Source organism: Podarcis tiliguerta (genome assembly GCF_965153285.1).
Source record: "Podarcis tiliguerta genome assembly, chromosome: 2".
NCBI classification, from domain to species: domain Eukaryota; kingdom Metazoa; phylum Chordata; class Lepidosauria; order Squamata; family Lacertidae; genus Podarcis; species Podarcis tiliguerta.
This window is the reverse complement of record NC_139535.1, coordinates 77,395,986-77,418,802: the sequence shown is the minus strand read 5'-3', so window position 1 is coordinate 77,418,802 and position 22,817 is coordinate 77,395,986. Positions and strand designations below refer to the sequence as shown.

The following is a 22,817-nucleotide window of genomic DNA, read 5'->3' as shown; positions in this document are numbered from 1 at the left end:
AGTGTGGAAAGGAAAACCCCACACTCACTTTCTAATAGCAGCAACGTGTGAGCAAAGGTGCAGACAATATGCTACAAAATCAGATCAAACAGAAACTATTCCACTGCAAATGCAAGGTGTGGAAAGGCCCTTAATCTCACCAGTTTTATCTCATTTTTCTTAGCCTTCTGTCTGCCTCTCTCTGGTTGATTCCAGCGCCAACTGACCCCTGACAGGGCTTCACATGGCCTTTTATTCTCTGATGGCCTCAGCCTCTGGCCAACGACATGTGGTCATCTTGCAGGACCTCCTGCTACATAGGAGTTTTAAGAGTGACCCTCAGAACCCCAATCAGATCATTTTCTTCTAATACTCCTGATCAGTATACCCGGGACATTCCCCTTCAATAGTGTTAACCGCCAAAGATGCTGTGTTCCTTAGCAACAGTCACCAAGGCTCCTGTAAGCAGTCATGTTCATAGAGTTCAGAGGCCTAATCAGATACAGTTTTTCTTCGTGATTTATTTCAAGCTATGGTATTTAAGCATAGTACAAAACATTCATAACGCTAAACAATTACCCTTGTACATAGAATAAATGAATACTCTGCCCACCTCCTCACAGCCACCAGTGGTCCTACCTGGGCATCTCATGAAAATATTTGGTGGTTTAGAATCCAATACTGATGTTACATTTACACTATCAATTTGTTTCATTCTGTCCTTACTCTGGAGTACACAGGGTGAGATACGTACTTTGCTTCCTCACGCAGCACTTCTTGTTTCACCTCAAGCAGTGAAACAGGACGTGCTGCCCCTAGCTTCAGCTGCACATCCTTCTGCTAGGGATCTGTGCTAACTATCGGTCTGTGGATTCACTACCTCAGTTAGTGCAAAATTCACCTGTATTCTCTGAATGCCTTCCTATGGTAAATACATTTTTCTGTTAATGAACATGAAGAGGATGTTTAACATTTACAACAAAGAACATTGGCATATTTCCTCACATAAAATATACAGAGAAAGAAAAAGTTGGTGCAATGTGTTCCTGGTGATTTATTTCATCTTTGTTTCTGTCTTGCTTTGGGTATAGGTAATAATCTTCCACAGGCAACAATTGTAAGCAGCCATCCTGTTGGCTAGAAATGAAAGCTAGCAAACATAGTTATAGATAACCCCAAGGCTAAAGCCTGAGGTCTAGGGTCTCTAATTAGCAGCCCTCTTGCTGTGTAGAAGGGAGGGTAGGAAAAAAGTGATTGCTGTCCTTTGATAAACAAATAGGAATTTCTTGCATATAGTTGGCCCAGGCAACCTGAGCAACTCCCCAGTAGTAGTATTTAGGGCTGGTATCAAAACTCGGAAGGTGAACATGCAACCAGCATGTAATAAGTTGCTACCTAATTAACTTTACACATGAAATTCACCACATAGATGTGTTGCTAAGCTGTGCTAGCTGTAAATGCTAAAAATGGCCAAAGTGTTTTGCCAGGACTGATCTGATGAATTTGGGCACATGAGGCAGAAATCCAAACTGCGATTTCCACAGGTTAAAAATAATGATAAATGAAATAGCTGACTATATCCATCACTCTTTAATGAGACTTCGGATTTGCTGCCTGAGGATAATTCTGGTAGAGTGATCTGTGTTTTCAGGACTAGTGCAAAGAATGTTTAAATTTGAGACTGGAAATACTTCATTCATTCATTCATTCATTCAGGACAATATCCAACAAAGTAGTTCATTTAGTACATGCATAGGCAAACTCCGGCCCTCCAGATGTTTGGGACTACAATTCCCATCATCCCTGACCACTGGTCCTGTTAGCTAGGGATGATGGGAATTGTAGTCCCAAACATCTGGAGGGCCGGAGTTTGCCTATGCCTGATTTAGTACAAGAATCTCTGGCTGCCCCATAGAATTTCCCTTCTCTCTTCTCTTCACCCCCTCCAAACCCCCCCCCCCCCACAAATTTGTTCTCGGTTTCCCCCAACCCTCTGGAGCAGTTTGGGGGAGGTATGCAGGGTGAAGGGAAATTCCATTGCCCAGCCAGAAGTCCTTGCACTAACAAATCTGCTTGATTAGATGCCAACCTGACTACCATCCTTCTTCCAAGGAGCACAGCATGGTGTGCAAGCCTAAAACGTAGTTCAGGCTAAGAACAAGAATGACTGGTTCAAGGTCATCAGCATCACAGCTGAGTAGTATTTTGAAAATGGATCTCTCTAGTCTTAGGACTCAGCTGCATAGCCGCAAATACAATGTTTTGAATGTGTTGTAAAGTGCAATATACATTTGTGACACTAGATGGTGACTCTAAGCCAGGCATAGGCAACCTCCAGATGTTTTGGACTACAATTCCCATCATTCCTGAACACTGGTCCTGTTAGCTAGGGATCATGGGAGTTGTAGGCCAAAACATCTGGAGGGCCAAAGGTTGCCTATGCCTGCTCTAAGCTATAGCAAATTCAATGCATTTTTCAAAATGATTTTTTTTTTTTTTAAAAAAAAAGCATTTTCACAATGTTTTAACGTGTGTAGATTGCACCTTAGTCTGCAACTCTAACCATATGGATCAGCCCAATGGAGTTTCTATACCGTAGTTGGCCATTCCTGGATGTGGCCATTGTTCACATGGAAACTCCTCATGCAGTCCAGAGAATTCATGTAGTCAGTCACTCAGCATATCAGTGACATAACCACAGTGTGGTGATAAGAGTTTCTGTATATGGGATCCTAGTTGCTAATAAAGTGCAAGAACCATTCCCATGTCTTATTTGGTGTAGCTGAGAGAAGACATGTGGAGATCAGCACATGTGGAGATCAGCAAATGCTTCACATTGTGGTGAAGCATTTGCAGTGCTGAGTGAATACATCACCCAGTCGAAGCTTTCAGCTTTATCAATCCAAATTTACTACTCTATAGGAAGCTCCCCAAATTTAGATTTCTATATAAAAAACCTAACTGAGTTCCGTGGTGGTGCAAGCAGCCACTCTGCCATTGCACATTATGGGGCTAAACACTGGTAGTAATTAATGTTGTTATTTTTAACAGAGAACTGAATCAACAGCTTGATTCAGAGTGACAATTGATTGTGATATGACACAAAGTTGGTATCAGGCACTGTTATGACCCAGCCAGGAGCCCAACAGACAGGTCTTCATCACTTGGGCAAGCCTTGGACATGTCTGGTGGGAATTCTCATCATGACAAATAGTTTTTATTGAATTAGATTTCTAGTCCCATGCCTACATCTCTGCCCTATATGCTGATCCTGCATACCGTATTTTTCGTCCCATAGGACACACCTAGTTTTTTGGGAGGGAAATAAAGGGGGGGGGGAACCAGGTCGGGGAAACCAAACCAGGTCGGGGAACAGCAGTATGGCGGCGCTCCGCCTCCCCGCTGCCCCCCGAGCTTGTGGGGCTGGCCGATGTCTGCCCGAAGTGCGGGGCGCTCTGCTTCAGCACGCCCCGTGTTCCATGCAGCAGGCTGCTATCCGCAGCCTAGGGAGCCCTGCAGGAACTCCCGCAGGGCTCCCCAGGCTGTGGATGTCTGCCCGGCGCGCGGGGCGCTCTGCTTCAGGGTGCTTGTGCGCCGGGCGGCAGGCTGCTATCTGCAGCGTGGGGAGCCCCGCAGGAACTCCTGCGGGCTCCCCAGGCTTGCTGATAGCTTCCTGAAGCCTGGAGAGTGAGAGGGGTTGGTGCGCACCGACCCTTCTCGCTCTCCAAGCTTCAGCGAAAGCCTGTATTCACCCCATAGGACGCACACAGATTTCCCCTTCATTTTTGGAGGGGGAAAAGTGCGTCCTATAGGGTGAAAAATACGGTATGTTCTACTAGGTTTGAACAGAGGTAACACCTGTTTGTGATTTACAGTGGTATCTCGGGTTAAGAACTTAATTCGTTCTGGAGGTCCGTTCTTAAACTGAAACTGTTCTTAACCTGAGGTACCACTTTAGCTAATGGGGCCTCCCGCTGTCACCGTGCTGCCGCTGTGTGATTTCTGTTCTCATCCTGAAGCAAAGTTATAGTAGAAATAGTACCTGAGGTACTATTTCTGGGTTAGCAAAGGAGTCTGTAACCTGAAGCGTCTGTAACCCGAGGTACCACTGTACAAGGATTATTCCATGAAGTGTCTCAAATGTGAGCACAATTGTAACTTTCAAATAATTACATGTAGGGAGGAATTCAATGCCACACGAAGGTGATCGTTCTGTGAGGGCAAGCATTTTGGCTTGCTAGACGGAACAATCCCCTCTACTCCCCCTTCATGTCAGGGACTTCTTGTCAGCTCCCCTATAATACTTTGTGCTGTTCTAGGGGTTTTCTTGACACACACACCCCAAGTCAATTTTGTGGTACACAGAGCAAGAAGGAAGAAATCCCCTGTGTGCAAGTGGAGGTTCTTTTGTTGATGGCAGGGTGCCATCGCGGTTGCCCGCTGCCCACACTGGGCGCCACGCCCCCACAGGTGGTACCCCCACCCCCAGGACATGCACAAGCCCCGCCTCTGCCTGTTCTTCGCCCCCCCCGGTGCCAGAGCATGAAGCTCCGCCACTGCTTCTCAACATTTACTAAACATTTAAGTTGATCCCAATATACAGAAAGATGGAAAGAGTGTTAAATGAATTCATAACCAATGCAACTCAAGCACTGCTACTTTAATAAAAAAAAAAATCTGAATAAGCATAAATAGTGTACAGGACTAGCTGTAGTGAGAGATGTCTGCCTCAGGCAGCTTATTTTGCATATCATGAAAGGACAACTGGTTGTTTATTGTGTCATTTATTATTATTGTTGTGCTTTTACTTATGGTATTTTATTTATTTATTTAGCCAGCCTTAGGTTCCAGAATAACATGGCCACCCCTGAGTATTATGCAGGTTGCCTTAAGAGGCGAAACACAATTTGTTGTTCTGCCTCAGGTAGCAAAATGTCTTGAAGGCAGCCTTGTATAGGGAAGTTTTTAATGTGTGATGTCTTACTGTAGTTTTATAACTACACTAGAGTGGCTGGGGCAACCCAGTCAGAATGCCAGCATATAAAATATTATTATAATAATAATCTGAAAAATACAAAATACCCATTCATTCAGCTTGAAACTACACGGTCATGAAGAAACAGACGCAAGCCACCCAATGAAGTTGGTGGACGGGGGATGAGAAAAGAGGAGGCATGGAGTTAGGATTCATTCTGAACTTTAAAAACCTGCCCAGGAGAAATTAAGGCTTAAAAATTTATATTATTCTATTAGATAAAGTGGCTAAAATGGTGCTTGTGACAGAAACACTCCTGCATAAACCCTGTGCCAGGCAGCCAATATTCATTAGCAGCATCTGTGGAGTGCCATGTTTGAAAGGCAAACAGAAGATGGCTCTGCCAGTGCTTGCTTCTAGCTTCCTGCCGATCAAACTGTTGCACCTTTATTGTTAATCAGGAGGCTGAAACAGCAGAGCAGCTTTTCATTTCGTAATTTTTTGCTTTTAGTGGCCAAATGATTTGCTTTGGCTTTCAAACAAAATGCCCATCCATATTTTCCTGCTTAAGCTTTGGTTGCTCTTCTAGATAACATTTCATTCTTCTCTTTTTGTGCAACTACATGGCAGACAAAATGTGATGGTGTCGAGACACGAGCTGGACTGCCATCCAAAGGGCTTTCTGCTCTTTTCAGATCATTACAGAGCACCTTGGCAAACATTTTTTTTGTAAATATCTAGGTAGCAGACGTAGTCTGGCATTCATGACACCTCTGCTTTTTCATTTTGTGAATTCAGCATGTGTCTGCCCATTTGATGAGCAGAATACACTCTTGTTTGAAATTGCTGCATTGACATTGATGCCCTTCTTTTTCCCCTCTGTGGGTCAATTAATAGATTGCAATTTCTTATACAGAAGTCCATCTCCGTCAATGAAAAAGTGTGTGCATTGCAGCATCGCTGATTCAGAGGGATTTTTTTCTCCTTCCTTCCATGAATATACCTCCTCAGTGCCAATATGTGCAGCAGTTATCTTTGTAGACATGACACTTGCACTGCACTTCAAATATTGCAGTGTACATAGTTTCTCCTTTGTGGAAATTGATCTCTCTGTAGGAATTGTAATTTACAAAGCAGGCGTGTCTCATCCTATTCCTACACCCATTTATTCCTTCCAGGTTCTCCCTCAGCTTATGTACTTCAACCTTGTTATATCCTGCGACTCATTTTTGTGCTGATCCCTCACCAAAGACTTCACTGTGGGAACAGAGATCGCCTAACCTGAAGTGCATTCTAGTAGGACTTGCCTGTTTCAAATTCCCATTCCCCACGTCATTACTAGGCATGAGAGTTGCAGTTAGCGCATTAAAATCATGGCCATATTCAGTTCATGTTTAAAAGTACAGAAAGAGATTGAGAAGAGCAGCAAAAGGACTTCTGCAAGCTGAGTGAATGGGTAGCAAATGGCAAATGCAATTCAATGTAAACAAGTGCAAAGAGATGCATGTGCTTAATTTCAGGTATACATTCATGAGGTCTGAAATGGTGGTGATTTGACCAGGGAAGAGACCTTGGAGTTGTAGTGGATAGTTCAACAAGGGTGTCAGGCCAGAGTGCTGCAGCTATGAAAAAGAAATATTCCATGCTAGGGATCATTGGGAAAGGAATTGGAAACGAAACCACCAGTATCTTACTGCCATTATACAAATCTATGGTGCAACCATTGGGACGCAAGTGGCGCTGTGGTCTAAACCACTGAGCCTCTTGGACTTACCGATCAAAAGGTCAGCAGTTGGAATCCCCATGACGAAGTGATCTCCCATTGCTCTGTCCCACCTTCTGCTATCCTAGCAATTTGAAAGCACACCAGTGCAAGTAGATAAATAGGTACAGCTGGGACGGGACGGTAATTCCATGCTCTCTGGTTTCCGTCATGGTGTTCCGTTGCGCCAGAAGTGGTTTAGTAATGCTGGTCACATGACCCAGAAAGCTGTCTGTGGACAAATGCTGGCTCCCTCGGTCTGAAAGCAAGATGAGCCCCGCAACCCTACAGTCGCCTTTGACTGGACTTAACCGTCCAGGGCTCCTTTACCTTTTTACCTATGGTGTAACCACTTTTGGAATATTATGTACAGTTCCAGTCAGCTCACATCAGAAAGGATATTGTAGGGTTTGAAAAGGTTCAGAAAGGGGCAACCAGAATGATCAGGAAGAGGAGGAAGAAAAGTTGCAGCATTTGGGAATTTTTAGTTTGTAGAAGAGGAGAGTAAGAGGTTGTCCTGATAGAAGTCTATAAAATTATGCATAACATGGGGAAAGCAGGTAGGGAAAGTTTCTTTTCTCCCTCTCTCGTGATACCAGAACTCACAAACATCTAATGAAGCTGAACGTTGGAAGATTCAGGATGGATAAACGAAAGAACTTATTCATGCAAGACATAGTTAAACTCTGGAACACACTCCCATAGGAGGCAGTGATGGCCACCATGTTGGATGGCTTTAAAAGAACATTCAACAAATTCATGGAGGATAAAGTTATCAGCAGCAAGTGGCCATGATGGCTCTTCTCTGCTTCCAGGGACCTGGGAGGAAGCCCACAGGAAAAGCATGCATGCAGTAGCCTTCATGCAGCAGTACAAAAACTGGCACCAAGCTGGGAGCTTTGAGAGAGAAAGAGCTGTGAATGGCAGCAGCATTGATGCCAGCAAAAGCATCAGGTCTGGCCCATTTTGCTGCCTGGGCTGGAGCTGCAAATTGTACGTAGGAGCAAAGGCCAGCTAAGCTATTTTGGCAACTGAGGCAGAGATTCCATAAAGGCAATAGAAATAAATTATATAACCAATATTTCCTTGCCCTTTCATGATATGCCTCACTTTGCCTGGTGGTAGGATTAGGCCTGAGGACCATTCTTGAAAAAGCACACACTTTGTTCAGGGGTCTGAAAGCAATTATACCATTAGGGAAAATGGAGAACAGGATGTTTGCTGAAAGGGAGTTTCCAAGGACATAAAAGGTCTGGAAATATCAAGGACACTTTCTAAAACTAATGAAGGCTCTTGGTGTTGCCAACGTGATGAATGCTAGGTGTTGTGCTCAGGCACTATCTGGAAATGTGGATGGGCACAGGAGTATGACTCAGTATGGGTATGACTTACCCATAAGGTCCTGGTGTGGATCTCTGCCCACTCAGGCTCCAACCTGCCCTGGGCTGAGGGGCGAATGTATGAAGTGGGCTTTTACAAGGCTAGTGTGCTCAGCCACATGCTTCTTACAGATGAAGAGGTTTCCTTTTTGAAGAGTAAAGCATGAACAGTATTAGGGTATTGTATTATGACGTGGAGGACAATGGACTTTGCATAACCAAGCCATAACCCAGGGCATGCATCATCCATCCAATTCATATACAGTGGTACCTTGGTTCTCAAACTTAATCCATTCTGGAGGTCCATTCGACTCCCAAAACTGTTTGAAAACCAAGGCATGGCTTCTGATTGGCTGCAGGAGCTTCCTGCACTCAAGCAGAAGCCGCATTGGACATTCGGCTTCCAAAAAACATTCAAAAACAGAAACACTTACTTTCAGGTTTTTGGCAGTTGGAAGTCAATTTGTTCATCAAATAAGCCATTTGAGAACCAAGGTACCACTGTACAGCCTTTCTTCCTGAAGGAGCCCACAGTGACACCTAATGGGGTCTAGGGCACACACTTTTCCATTTCAGTGCAGGGTGGAGGAAATTCAGTCAATTCAGAATCATTGTCCTTGGCGCTTTCCAGCTTAGCAGACACTGATAGTCAAGATCAGGCATAGGCAAACTCTGGCCCTCCGGATGTTTGGGACTACAATTCCCATCACCCCTTACCACTGGTCCTGTTAGCTAGGGGTGATGGGAATTGTAGTCTCAAACATCTGAAGGGCCGGAGTTTGTCCATGCCTGGTCAAGATGAAAGCTAGGAGGAAAAAATGAAGGCAATTTACAACAATATTCAATATCACAATTGTATGACTCCTGGCTTAAACCATTAGGAATTCTAAGCAAATGCTCATAATCTCAATTTCATGAGTCCTTTTCTTCACATATTAGAAGACCAAACATTTCTGAACCATTCCATTTTCCAATTTGTTGCCAAATATATAAAAGCACTCTACATGTGATTTTAATTGTGTGAGACAGCCATGATATTTACCTTTTCTCAAAATTATTCCTTTAATCATATATAACTTATTTTACAAGCTGATTGGAAAAGAATGGAAACAACATTTTCCCCTGGACTGTTTTAACAGACTTGAGAGACTATTGACAACTACATGGTAATGAGATATTGGTACATGATCGAAATGAAAAGTACAATCAGTTTTAATGAAATTGAAGTTCTATTGATTTCAGGGAAAGCGTTGTTAAACATGTGTTTAGCTATCTGCAATAAGTCGAAGTTAAAAAGGGAAAACTAGCTCATTTTTGCCCTTCTTTTTAGTAAGAAATCGTCTGTGTTGGATATTCTTTTTAGACTCTGATCAATATAATTTGGTTCTGAATATTAAAGACCCTGGGTATGTAGCAGTACTTGCCTATACACACCAGCACTTGTTTTAAGTATGTTATATTGGTTTTTCCATATCTCACAAAAGGTTAAAATACAAAGAAAAGTCCCTAGCAGTTACAATGGAGGGAAATTTATATCATCTCAGTTACATCCACACTCACAGAAAGTTCATATCCTTTCCCTTATATGTGGCACACTATTTTATGAAATAGCAACAAACTTTATGGTGTTTTCCACCACTCATTTTAGTGTTGTCATAAAAGTTGGTTTCCCACTATACCTGTAAAAGTCGTAATTTGCCACAGGCTGAGTGGTGTTATTTGTACCATTATTTTAGGTTTACCATGATTTCTTATGAGCCATTGGGCAGATTTACTCCCATAAGTAATTCCCTGCGGATCAGAGGGGAACAGGCCTGACTTACGTGTGGGGAGCTTGCTAGAAGGACAAAACTTGTTTTTCCCCCACCAGATCCTATTTCAACCTAATTGCACATTTCAAGGGTAACAAAAATTTAAAAAGAATGCAGCCAGCCACACTGAAGCAACACATTCTGCCATCCTAAACAATCTCAGTAAACAGACAAAATCCTGTCTCAAAGACATGAGGCGTTACCACAATTAGCAGTCAGGCTTTCATCCTAAATGTGTCTTTGTTTCTGAAAGATCTGTAGTTATTTATTAAAAGAAATATACATGAGGGATGCTCTTTGAGGCTGCTGATAAATGCAAATCCAAACTCGTTCAGACTTCGTGTCTTTACCTTGACAATCATTTGAGAATAAATCATTTCATCTGATAAAACAACTCCCAGAAACATTAATTGAGCCTTTCTGCTAGACCTGGCAGACTCAGAATTAATTTTGAGCATTAGCACATTTAAATATCAAATATGTACATGTTTTATTTACAGATTAACTTAGAATCTATTGTCCATGTGCCATGATCGGTTGGCATCTGTCTTAGTTGAGCTTAGGAGAATGTAATCTTTGCTTGGGTGTTTATTTTACTTATAACTCATGAAGCAATTTCCTGTGGCAGAAGAAGCATGATTTGAGGGCCATCAACAATAACACTACCCAAGACTTGTTTTAAGACTCTCCATTGGACCTTGGCCATGTGAGATCTATAAAGAGCTTTAGCCTTTCGCTTTTATGAAGGTTAACATCACTTGCTCCTGATAGATTGCAACAGCATTAATGGAAATCCACTGGAGAATAAATATTCATCCTAGTTCAAAAACCTTATTAGCATATTTTGAGGTTTGAATGAAATTTGGGGAATTCAATTAAGGTTTCTATGGCAGCATCATATGATGGTTATTTATACCATGATATGACCAATGTGAGGCTGCCAGGAATGCTAAGGTGCTCTTCATTTTTGCTGACATTACCAATGAAAATGAAATAAATAGTATTAAAGTTTGGTGCTTTCCTACCTGGATTGAGCTCATTGTGTTTTAGGCAGTGTTATCTCAATTTCCTGCGCAAGTAATGGCCCATCTAAGTGGCAGGATATAGACAAGGAAACCAAACAGACAGACAACAAACAAACCAGTTCATTAATGGCATTTGTTGACTTTAGATGAGTATGTGAAAGTACTGTGGCAATGGATACCATCTGGTGACTGTACCCTCAGGGTCTTCTACCCATGTAGAGCATGACATTAGATATAATGATATTAGTTACAAATCCCACATATATAGTGAATGTTACCAGTGTGGTAGCACACCACATGATCTGACATATCCACTTAGCAAAGGGTATGGCTATTCCTTCAGGTTCCAGTGTGGCTCCTCAGCCCCGTGTCCTGGAAAAGCCATTGATTTTCCCATAACTATGAAGGCTATAAAGGCTTTCAGGTCGGTCAATCAATCATTCATTTATTATATAGTCACAGACCTGTTAATAACTTCCAGGTCAACATCTGGGCATTTGTCTGAGCAATAGCCAGTCTTCGTCTTGCTGGCAGTCAATTGTCCTGCATTCCAGCTTCTCTGCCAATTCCACAAGTCCCTCATCCCTCAACATGGTTCTGTTTGCTTTGTCCTTAGTTTACAATGCTTTGAACCTCCCAGATCAATCACTCAATCAATCTTTATTGTGGTCAAAGTTTACAACAGCAACATATGCCACATCCGCATCAAGAAGCAGACATGATTAAAAAATTCTCTATAAACTTATTTACATTAAAAATAGTATTCCGTCAGCTAACATCTGTATTCCAGAGATTAGAATCAGTACTCATTCGTCGGCCATCACCATCACCGTGGCCTGTCTTGTCCTTGTTGCCATAAAACAGAATTTCATGACAGGCCTGATGATATCCAGATTCTTATTGGCAGAAGGTATTTAACATAAGTTTCCTCTGAACGGCCAGGTCATTTCCTTAACAACAGTTGAATTGACTCTTTTCAGGTATCATGATATAACAAACAGTATAGAAGAACATGCCCAATGGACTCAATCTCATTAGAGTTGAATGGGCATAATCTTTGTTCAGCAGGGATGTCATGATATCTGCCCCTCTAATAGTGCTGTGCATTGTGTGTAGGAGGTGCTGTGGACTGGCTTTTGTGATGTCATAGCTTCCTGGTCATTGCATCATGCTGGTTGGCTCTTTTTGTGCACCTACCTGTATTGTGGGGTTGCTGTTATTGCACATTATTGTGATTAATGGGTGGTGGCAAGAATGTTAGAATGTCTGCTTGTGTTGCCACATTAGCTTTTGTTTCCCATGGCATTCTTCTCCTATTGACTTTGCTGCTTGGCGATCATTAGGGCTGTGACTGGTGTGAGCTCTGGTGTCGTGGTTGCTGGCATCCTACAACCATAGAGACTGAAGAGCTTATCTGTGCCCCTTGGCTGATACAGCAACAGTTTAAGATGCAATTTATTATATTTCTACTGAACCAGGACAGACATTTGTTTGAATTCTCTGCAGTGGCAAGTTCTGAGCTACTGTCCATCTTCGCTAATCACTTTACTCCCAATACAGCTACCTCCATCTGTAGACTTTTCGGCAGGCAGGTGCTGGCTTCCACAAACATTCATTTTCCACAGCCTAGTGCTGTTTGCCATTATAATGAGTTGGCTTCTTCTCATCCCATCTCATGCTCATAACTTATATGGCTGCCACTACCACAGATGGATTAGTGGCTGCCTGCTAAAACTGACCACACAGGTTAAAGGCCAGTTCATACAGTCTTCCTACTCTTTGTTTGGGGGGGGGGGAAACTGTGTACACTCAGCAATGTGTCATGGGCAAGGACAATTGTTTCCACTATGTGTACACAATGGGCACCTGTTAGATCTACTAGTTACCTGGTAGGTTCACTTTCACTGGGGAGGGGAAAAAGAAATGGACCCTACACTTCACTACATTTTAAATATTATAATATAATATAATATAATATAATATAATATAATATATACCCTGCCCATCTGGCTGAGTCTCCCCAGCCACTCTGGGCAGCTCCCAATCAAGTGTTAAAAACAGTACAGCGTTAAATATTAAAAACTTCCCTGAACAGGGCTGCCTTCAGATGTCTTTTAAAGATAGGATAGCTGCTTATTTCCTTCACATCTAAAGGGAGGGTGTTCCACAGGGTGGGCGCCACTACCAAGAAGGCCCTCTGTCTGGTTCCCTGTAACCTCGCAATGAGGGAACTGCCAGAAGGCCCTCGGCGCTGGATCTCAGTGTGTGCTGGTCCCGGGGGTAAGGTACCTTGGGTGTAGCAAAGTCCACACGAAGAGGGGCAAGGTCCGAGGCAGAGTGCCGGGCGGTGAACAGGAATGCTGGAACAGGAGGCTGTGCAGGGAACAGGAACACCGGATGGTCGGGAACAGGAGGCCGAGCAGGGAACAGGAGTACCGGATAGTCAGGAACAGGAGGCCGAGCAGGGATCAGGAACGCAGGAAGGTCCGAAGCCAACAACGACGTTGCTCCCGCAACCTGGGGCCGGGCTGACTGGGCTTTTATCCTCTTCTAAGGCCAGGGGCGGTCCCGGCCCCCAGGAGCCCCGCCTCCTCTGGCCTTAAGGCGAGCACTCCTCCTGGGGGCAACCAGTTCCCTTCGCCTCTCTGCTCTAAACCTCTGCAGATCAGGAGAGGCCGAAGGGTTACTGGGCCCTGGAGGAGGCTCACCTGTGGCCACTGAGTCGTCAAGCCTCTCTGGGGCCAGAAGGGCTTCACCTGGGGCCAGCTCCTGATTCACTGCCACAGGTGCAGGCTCTTCAGCATCTAGGCCTGGCCCCAGTTCAGCCGGCCCTGGAGGCGGGGACTCCTGTGCAGGCCGGGATTCCTCTGTTTCATCCTCCGAATCGGAATCCCAGGCCATCACACCATCCCCCCTCCCAGGCCCCCCCCTCAACCGAGGGTCCGGACCCGGCTTGCCGGGGTACGTCGCATGGAACTCTCGGAGGCAGGCAGGTGCGTGGACGTTGGCCGCTGGTTCCCAGGAACGGTCCTCCGGTCCGTACCCCTTCCAGTCAATGAGATACTGCAGCTTTCCCCTGCGGTATCGGGAGTCCAGGATGCGTTCCACCTCGTACTCAGGCTCTCCCCGAACCAACACTGGCTGCGGTCGGGGACGGTTCGGGTGGAACTCGTCGGGTGGGGCCACCGGACTCAAAAGGGACCTGTGGAAGACCGGGTGAACCTTCAGGGTTGCGGGTAACCGGAGACGAAATGCCACAGGAGAGACTTGGTCTACGATAGGGAACGGGCCGGTGAAGCGGGCGTCCAACTTCCGCGAAGGTCGAGAGGGGTGGAGGTGGCGAGTGGAGAGCCAAACCAGGTCACCGACGCGAAGTTCCGGCCCCACCTGGCGGTGGCGGTCGGCCTGGGCCTTGTACGCTTCCTTGGCCTGGTGCAGTTGCTCCACCAAAAGCTGTTGCTGGGACTGGAGCTCTTGAAGCCACTCCGTCACCGCCGGGACTGCGGATGTCGGCAGCACCTCTGGAAACAGCCGTGGATGATAACCATAACTGGCCTGGAACGGGGTCTGCTGGGTGGACGCATTCACCGCGTTATTGTAGGCGAACTCCGCCAATGCCAGGTGGTCGACCCAGTCATCCTGCTGGTAGCTGCAGTAACACCGGAGGTACTGCTCCAGCACCGCGTTCGCCCGTTCCGTCTGGCCATCGGTCTGTGGGTGGTAGGCTGACGAGAGGCAGACCTCCGTCCCGAGGGTCTGGTGTAGTGCTTGCCAGAACCGGGATGTGAACTGAACGCCCCGGTCGGACACCACGCGCTCAGGTAGGCCATGCAGGCGGAAGACATGCTGAAGGTACAGCTGAGCAGTTTCCTTGGCTGTGGGTACAGATGGACAGGGAGCGCAGTGCACCATCTTGGTGAAATGGTCGGAGAAAACCAGAAGGCAGGTACAGCCACGAGACGAGGGTAAGTCCACTACAAAGTCCAACGAAACCGTGTGCCAAGGGTGCGGTGGAACTGGCAATGGCTGAAGTAGGCCGGGGGGTCGCCCGGTAGGTCCCTTGGCGCGCCGGCAGACATCACAACCAGCAACGTAGCGAGCCACGTCAGCCTTCAGGCGGGGCCACCAAAACTCTCGACTGACCAGATGGGTGGTCCGATACCGTCCAAAGTGCCCCGCTGCTGGGGCATCATGGGCCATCCGGAGAACCTCCAGCCGTAGTGGCCCTGGCGGGATGTACAGACGACCGTGGTGCAGCAGCAGGCCCTGATGCAGGACCAGCCCCGGATACTGTGGGCTGGACCCTTCAGCCAGCTCCCGGAGTCGTTCCTGGGCCCAAGCGTCGACCCGCTGCTGTTCCCGCACCCGAACCTGCAGTGGCTGCGCCTCCTGGGTGGCCAGGAATGCAGCTGGAGGTAGGATCGTGGTGGGTTCTGCTTGCTGTACCGTGTCTGCGTTGTCGTCAGGTTTCCGGGACAGGGCATCCGCCTTCTGATTCTGAGAGCTAGGGATGTAGCGGATCCGGAACTGGAACCGGGAAAAGAACAACGCCCACCGGATCTGTCTTTGGTTCAGCTTGCGGGTGGTCTGGAGGTACTCCAGGTTCCGGTGGTCGGTTCTCACCTCCACCGGATGTCGTGCCCCCTCAAGATGGTGGCGCCAGACCTCAAAGGCTACCTTGATGGCCAGTAGTTCCCGCTCCCACACAGTATAGTTACGCTCCGCTGGTAGGAGCTGGCGGGAATAGAAGGCACAGGGTAAGAGTGGCGCTTCAGGACCAATCTGTTGAGACAAGACGGCACCGAGAGCCGTACTGGAAGCGTCGGTCTCCACCACAAAGGGTCGAGAGGGGTCAGGATGTTGTAAGATTGGTGCCCTCTGGAAACAGGCCTTCAACCCCTGAAACGCCTCCTCTGCCTCCTTGTCCCAGGAAAACGGCGTCTTTGGGCGCAGTAGCCGGGTCAACGGGGTGGTGCGATGAGCATAATCAGCGATGAAGGACCGGTAGTAATTGGCGAACCCCAGGAAACGCTGTAGGTCCTTGCGGTTCCGGGGTGCCGCCCATTCTTGAACCGCTGTCACCTTCCCCGGGTCCATTTGCACCCCATCTGGAGAGAGCCGGTGACCAAGGAAGTCCACAGTCCGCTGATGGAACTCGCACTTGCTGAGCTTTGCGTACAAACGGTGCTCACGCAAGCGCTGCAGCACGGTCCGGACATGTCCCTCATGGCGAGCCGGGTCACGGGAGTAAATCAGTATGTCATCCAAATACACCACCACGTACTTGTCTAACAGGTCCTGAAACACGTGGTTGATGTAGCGTTGAAACACAGCAGGCGCGTTGCACAAACCGAAAGGCATAACCAAATATTCGAACTGCCCGTACCGGGTCCCAAACGCTGTCTTCCACTCATCCCCGGCTCGGATCCGAATCAAGTTGTAGGCCCCCCGGAGGTCCAGCTTGGTGAACACCTGTGCCCCTTGCACCCGCTCCAGCAGCTCCGAGATAAGGGGCAAGGGGTACCGGTCTGGGACGGTAATTTTGTTCAGGGCCCGGTAATCATGGCAAGGGCGGAGTTCCCCACATTTCTTCTTAACAAAAAGCACCGGCGCCGCGGTGGGCGAGGTGGAAGGCCTAATGAACCCACGCTCCAGGTTCTTGCGCAAGAAGTCCTGCAAAGCCTCGCGCTCTGGCTCTGTTAGGGAATATAAGCGACTCACTGGTAAAGGCGCTCCGGGTTGGAGGTCTATGCCGCAGTCAAAAGGCCGATGCGGCGGCAGCTGGTCTGCCCCCCGTTCCTCGAACACGTCCTGGTAGTCCTGGTACACGGCTGGGAGCGTGGGTGCTGCCTCCTCTGAGGGCGCGGCCGCCAGCGTTCCGGATTGAGCATGGGAACATGGGTCTGGGAAGTGCACGGTCCGTTTGACCCAGTCAATCTGAACGTTGTGGGCTTCCAGCCAGTCCATCCCGAGCACCAGGGGGAAGCGGGGCATAGAGGCAATGTCCAAAGTTCGCAACTCCCGGTGCTGCTGGAGACACAGGACCAGAGGCTGGGTCTCCTGAGTAACGGCACCTGAACGCAGAAGTCGTCCGTCAATCGCTTCCACCTGGACCGGTACTGGCTTGTTCCGAAGTGGCACCTGATGATGGGCGGCAAAAGCAGCGTCCATATAGGAGCGGGTTGCCCCTGAATCTACCAAAGCATGGGTGAGGATCCAGGGCCCACCTGGAGGGTATAAACGTACCGAAACCATAAGATGTTGCAAGTCCATTGGTGCGGGCCCATTCTGTACGGTTTGGGACCCCCGGTAGCTAGGGCCATCAGCTACTGGGGTTGGCGGTTTCCCTGCGGCTGGCGTTTCTCAGGGCAGGACCGAGCGAAGTGTCCACTTCCGCCACAGTAAAGACAGAGATTTCCATCCCGACGCCGCGCCTTCTCTGCGGGGGAAAGGCGTGGCCGCACTGCCCCGAGCTGCATAGGCTCCTCCGTTAAATCAGTTGTGACCGTGGGGCTGCCGGAAAAAGCTGGTGCCGTGAACTGGAAGTGTCGGCGACCCCGGGCCTGACGACGATCCTCCAACCGGTCGCCTATTTGTAGACTCCGTTGAATGAGAGTGTCCAGCGTGGTGGGGCGTTCCATTGTGGCCAACTGGTCCAGTACCTCGTCCGAAAGCCCTTCGAGATACTGGTCCCGCAGTGCCGAGTCATTCCAGGTCAAGTCCTGTGCCAACAGCCGGAACTCCGTGGTATATGTGGCCACCGCGGACTTGCCCTGTTTCAAATGCCGAATCGCCCGGTTGGCTTGACTCTCTTTCTGGGGGTTGCCGAACGCGGCCTCCAAACGATTGCAAAACCCCGTATAGTCTGCCAGCAAGGGGGAGTCTTGCCTGAGTAGCGGCAACGCCCACTTGGCCGCCTGGTCCTTTAACAAGCTAATCAAAAAGTGCACCTTGGTACGGTCGTCAGGAAAGTTCCGGGCTCGCCCCTGAATATACAGTTTGGCCTGGGCCAGGAACATGGGAAAGCTGGCCGGGGCTCCATCAAATTTCTCAGGCAAAGCCACTGGGTACTTGCCCGGAGCCGGGGCGTCGGCCCCAGGAGCCGGTAGGGCTTCCAAGCGTTGCTGAAGTGCCTCAACCGCGTCACTGAGCTGCTGCACGGTGTGAGACAAGGCCTGGTTCTCCTGGGCCAAAGCCACCAGTGCAGCCGCCTGTTCAGCCATGGCCTCTGGCTCTTCCCGAACGCACCCCGACGAAGGGGGAGTGCGGGAGGGGGCGGGAGCAAACTGTGCTGGTCCCGGGGGTAAGGTACCTTGGGTGTAGCAAAGTCCACACGAAGAGGGGCAAGGTCCGAGGCAGAGTGCCGGGCGGTGAACAGGAATGCTGGAACAGGAGGCTGTGCAGGGAACAGGAACACCGGATGGTCGGGAACAGGAGGCCGAGCAGGGAACAGGAGTACCGGATAGTCAGGAACAGGAGGCCGAGCAGGGATCAGGAACGCAGGAAGGTCCGAAGCCAACAACGACGTTGCTCCCGCAACCTGGGGCCGGGCTGACTGGGCTTTTATCCTCTTCTAAGGCCAGGGGCGGTCCCGGCCCCCAGGAGCCCCGCCTCCTCTGGCCTTAAGGCGAGCACTCCTCCTGGGGGCAACCAGTTCCCTTCGCCTCTCTGCTCTAAACCTCTGCAGATCAGGAGAGGCCGAAGGGTTACTGGGCCCTGGAGGAGGCTCACCTGTGGCCACTGAGTCGTCAAGCCTCTCTGGGGCCAGAAGGGCTTCACCTGGGGCCAGCTCCTGATTCACTGCCACAGGTGCAGGCTCTTCAGCATCTAGGCCTGGCCCCAGTTCAGCCGGCCCTGGAGGCGGGGACTCCTGTGCAGGCCGGGATTCCTCTGTTTCATCCTCCGAATCGGAATCCCAGGCCATCACACAGTGTCTGGGCTGAACGATGGGGGTGGAGACGCTCCTTCAGGTATACAGGACTGAGGCCATTTAGGGCTTTAAAGGTCAGCACCAACACTTTGAATTGTGCTCGGAAACGTACTGGGAGCCAATGCAGATCTCTCAGAACCGGTGTTATGTGGTCCCAGTGGCCACTCTCAGTCATCAGTCTAGCTGCTGCATTCTGGATTAATTGCAGTTTCTGGGTCACCTTCAAAGGTAGTCCCACATAGAGTGCGTTGCAGTAGTCAAAGCAGGAGATAACTAGAGCATGGACCACTCTGGCAAGACAGTCCGCGGGCAGGTAGGGTCTTAGCCTGCGTACCAGGTAGAGCTGGTAAACAGCTGCCCTGGACACAGAATTAACCTGTGCCTCCATGGACAGCTGTGAGTCCAAAATGACCCCCAGGCTGCGCACTTGGTCCTTCAGGGGCAGAGTTGCCCCATTCATGACCAGGGAATCCCCCACACCCACCCACTCCCTGTCCCCCAAAATAGTACTTCTGTCTTGTCAGGATTCAACCTCAATCTGTTAGCCGCCATCCATCCTCCAACCGCCTTCAGGTACTCACACAGGACCTTCACCGCCTTAACTGGTTCTGATTTAAAGGAGAGGTAGAGCTGGGTGTCATCTGCATTTATTTATTTATTTACAATTTGGGAGTTGCTTTTCTCACAGACTGACCTAAAGTGACTTACATTCAAACCTATCAGAAACATACAGTAAAAATCTCAAAACACAGCTAATCAGATCAGAACTTACTGATCCCATCCCATTATGGGAGAAGTATTGGAGTGGTGGTGGAGCTGGTGACTCCCATCACTACAAGTGTAATAGTCTTGCAGCGAAGGAACAGGAGATGAATCCCCTTCAGAAACCCAAGTAGCTTATCATTTGGACCCAGGCAATGAGAGTGCTTCTCCCAAGCGTGGCAGGATAGGCTCTGAATCACAGTCTGTGGCTGCAGTTCCATTGTAGTTTCACCTGGATTACACCAGAAGAGCTAAACAGCAATGGAGTCAGCTATAGGTGACATCTCAAACTGCTTCCACAGAAGCATAATAACAGCCTTGCAGCAGCATATCCCGTATCAACTCCTCTTGTATGTTGACTAATTGAGCTGCTCTCTACAGGGATGTTTGTGTAGTATTTTAAGGTATTAGTATGAAATAGATACTGGTAGGAGATTTCCTCCAAATGCTTCTTTAATCCAAAATCCTTTGTGATTTTACACTTCTTTTCAGTGCTCGGATTATGTTGTGAAGAGAAAAACAAATAAATTTAATACTGCCCCAAAGCAAGAAAAATAGGTCAGGGGACTTTGCAAGCAACAGATTTCTATATATCTGGTCAGTGTCTCGCGGAAATCAATGTGCTCTGAAACATTCTACATCAATAAAAGTTTGCCATTGTTCTTGACCCCTTCCTTGACCTGGAAGCCTCATGCTGTCACTGTATCATACTGTTTGCACAGACTGCCTGCCCAGCCACTTGCCTTTTATGATTTACTATTGAATTCTGCCACATCAGGGAATTACCATCTTGAACCAAGCTTCTTTTCTTTCTCATCCATCTTTCTGCCTCTATTTTCCAGCTCCAATCAGCTGCACTATTCAAATATTAATTCCTATAAAGGTGTGCTTCCAGTAATTCTATCCCCCCCCACACACACCGCGCACACACACACACACACACACACACACACACAATAGGTGACTGATGCACAGGCATCACTTTGGTCATTCAGCTTTTAGGTGTTGTGTCCACTGGCAGGTACTAGGGCTGTGCAAGGCACCCCCAATTTGCTTCAGGGTCCAATTCCACAATCCTGCTTGGGCCCTGATCTAACTCGGACTGATCAGGGCTTTAAACGAAATCAGGGGGCATTGAGATTAACAGTGGGGTGGGGAGCAGGAAGAAGGAGGCATGCAGACTCTCACTGACATAATCATCCTCTCCCTGGTTCTCCTGGCCACCGACCATCCCTGCTTTTGATAGTCCCAGATTGCTTCAGATGGACCCAAACCAGGGCGATTCAGGGCTTTCTTGACCTGCTCCAGACAATTCCCAGTTTGGCCCAGTTCAGGCTCTGGGATTTGTCTGGACTGGATGCATATCCCTGGTAGGCACAAATGGCTATCATATCTGTAGAGCTTCCAGTTCACAGTCACTGAATCTTTTATTGGCTAGACTTGCTACCAACTGGTTTTCAGACTCTGTTTCCTGTGCATCGGGTGGCTTTATGGTCTGAGACTTTGTTTTCCTTTGCATACCCACATTCTGAGCAGTGCCCACAAAAGATCACCGACTCCTGACCAGGGATGAATCATTAGAGGAAGATTGAGAACTGAGCCACTTTGTGCAAACCTGTTTTCATTGAGGTCCTAAATATTTATAGCTGCACTCTGGACTTTAATATGAAAAGTTGTAAAACTGCCTAAAGGCATAAACAATGTCTGAAATGCATTCAAACACATCTGGCCATGAATTATAAGTATACTGTGACCTTTAGCAAGTAAACTGGTCACCAGGGTTAGCTGTCATCTATTGGGGTTTTTACAACCCAATAGAAACATGGGCCTTGGCTCACTTTGAATTCTGTATTCTCCAAATGCTTCCAGAAACAGCCCAAAGCAATTATAAGTTGAAAATTGAGGGGGACACAAGGTACTTCAGCTTTATTTTTATTGTGTTAATCTGTAGATATGTTTTTGGGTCATAAAGAAGGGGGGAATAGTATGTCCCCCACCACTCCAGCAAAAAAGTAATTTTAAACCTCTGTTTCTCCTCCCCCCTCCAATTCTCTAAGCCTTCCCCATGAAATGCTAATTTATCTGCAATGTTAAGTAAATTGCAGACTAGATGACATATTTTTTTTAAATGAATATATACTGGTGGATGATTGATAACCTTACTTTTGTAAGCTGAACTCCTACTACCAATTTTGGAGCAGCTAGGAAATCACCCACAGTCCTGACGATCATAAGAAGTGAAAGGGAAGAAAGCAGTAGGAAAGAGATCTTCTTCACAGTTAATTTATAATGGCCCAGAGGAATAAGATAAAAGGTTTCTTAGGAAAGATACAACTTGGACAAAGCTATACGGGACATGTTTTATGGAGCCATACACTTCCTGACACCAAAGTGAGATGGGTTTGATTTTTCTTAGCTAGATAGTCCTTTTCTGAAGGTTGTCAGGTCAGCCTCAATTCCATGGATTATCACATATATCAGGAACTTAGGAACATTGTTGAAATACTGTATGAATGTCTCCCTGGCCCATGTACCCTGCATTTTCAGTCTGCTTTCCTTAGTTGTGGCTGGTGCCCATTGAGAATGGTGGGGCAGAAGGAAGAGAGATCAACTGTAGGTGGAGCCAAAGCAGCTAACAGGCAGGCCTCCTCCCTGCTGAATTCTTCAAGGGACAGCAATGAGACTAAGGAAGATGAAACTGACAGGCAATGCTACCCCCTGGGCTATGTTGTAAGAAGGAAGGCAGATAGACTGAGTCTGGTGGGGCAGTGCCCCATTCACCCAGACGGTCCACTGAGAATGTTTACAGATGGTCACACACACTACTTCGCCATAACAATTAGCTTCACCAAATGATACCTGGATTGGGGCCAGCACTGCAGCCTCATTGCCCAGTTACCATACAGATCCCATGTGCACACATAACACATGAAGGCAGTTATACTGACAAAGATTACTCAAAGACATTACTATGACAGATGCTGCTGCCTTAGCACAAAGTCCAGTAGATGCCTCAGCCTTAGTTCCACAATCAAAGTTCAGTGCTAGGCTTCCCTATATAATTTTTTATTATTTGCCACTAAACTGGCACACCTGGAGGATCCTTAGATCATTTTAATATTACTTAGGGTCCATCCACACTTCTCTTTGTCCCATGATTACTAGTCATGTGTCTGAGAGGTTCTTTTGTCCAC

At 47.6% G+C, this 22,817-nt stretch overlaps 1 long non-coding RNA gene across 2 annotated transcripts in view; it reads right to left on the bottom strand.

The window, feature by feature from the left end:
- Positions 1 to 373, bottom strand: part of LOC310673098 — a 31,844-nt gene extending 31,471 nt beyond the window's left edge. For both annotated transcript variants that reach the window (XR_014508847.1, XR_014508848.1), the window contains exon 1: positions 141 to 373. This is a non-coding gene — a long non-coding RNA (uncharacterized lncRNA). The remainder of the gene's footprint in view (positions 1 to 140) is intronic.
- Positions 374 to 22,817: the final 22,444 nt, after the last annotated feature.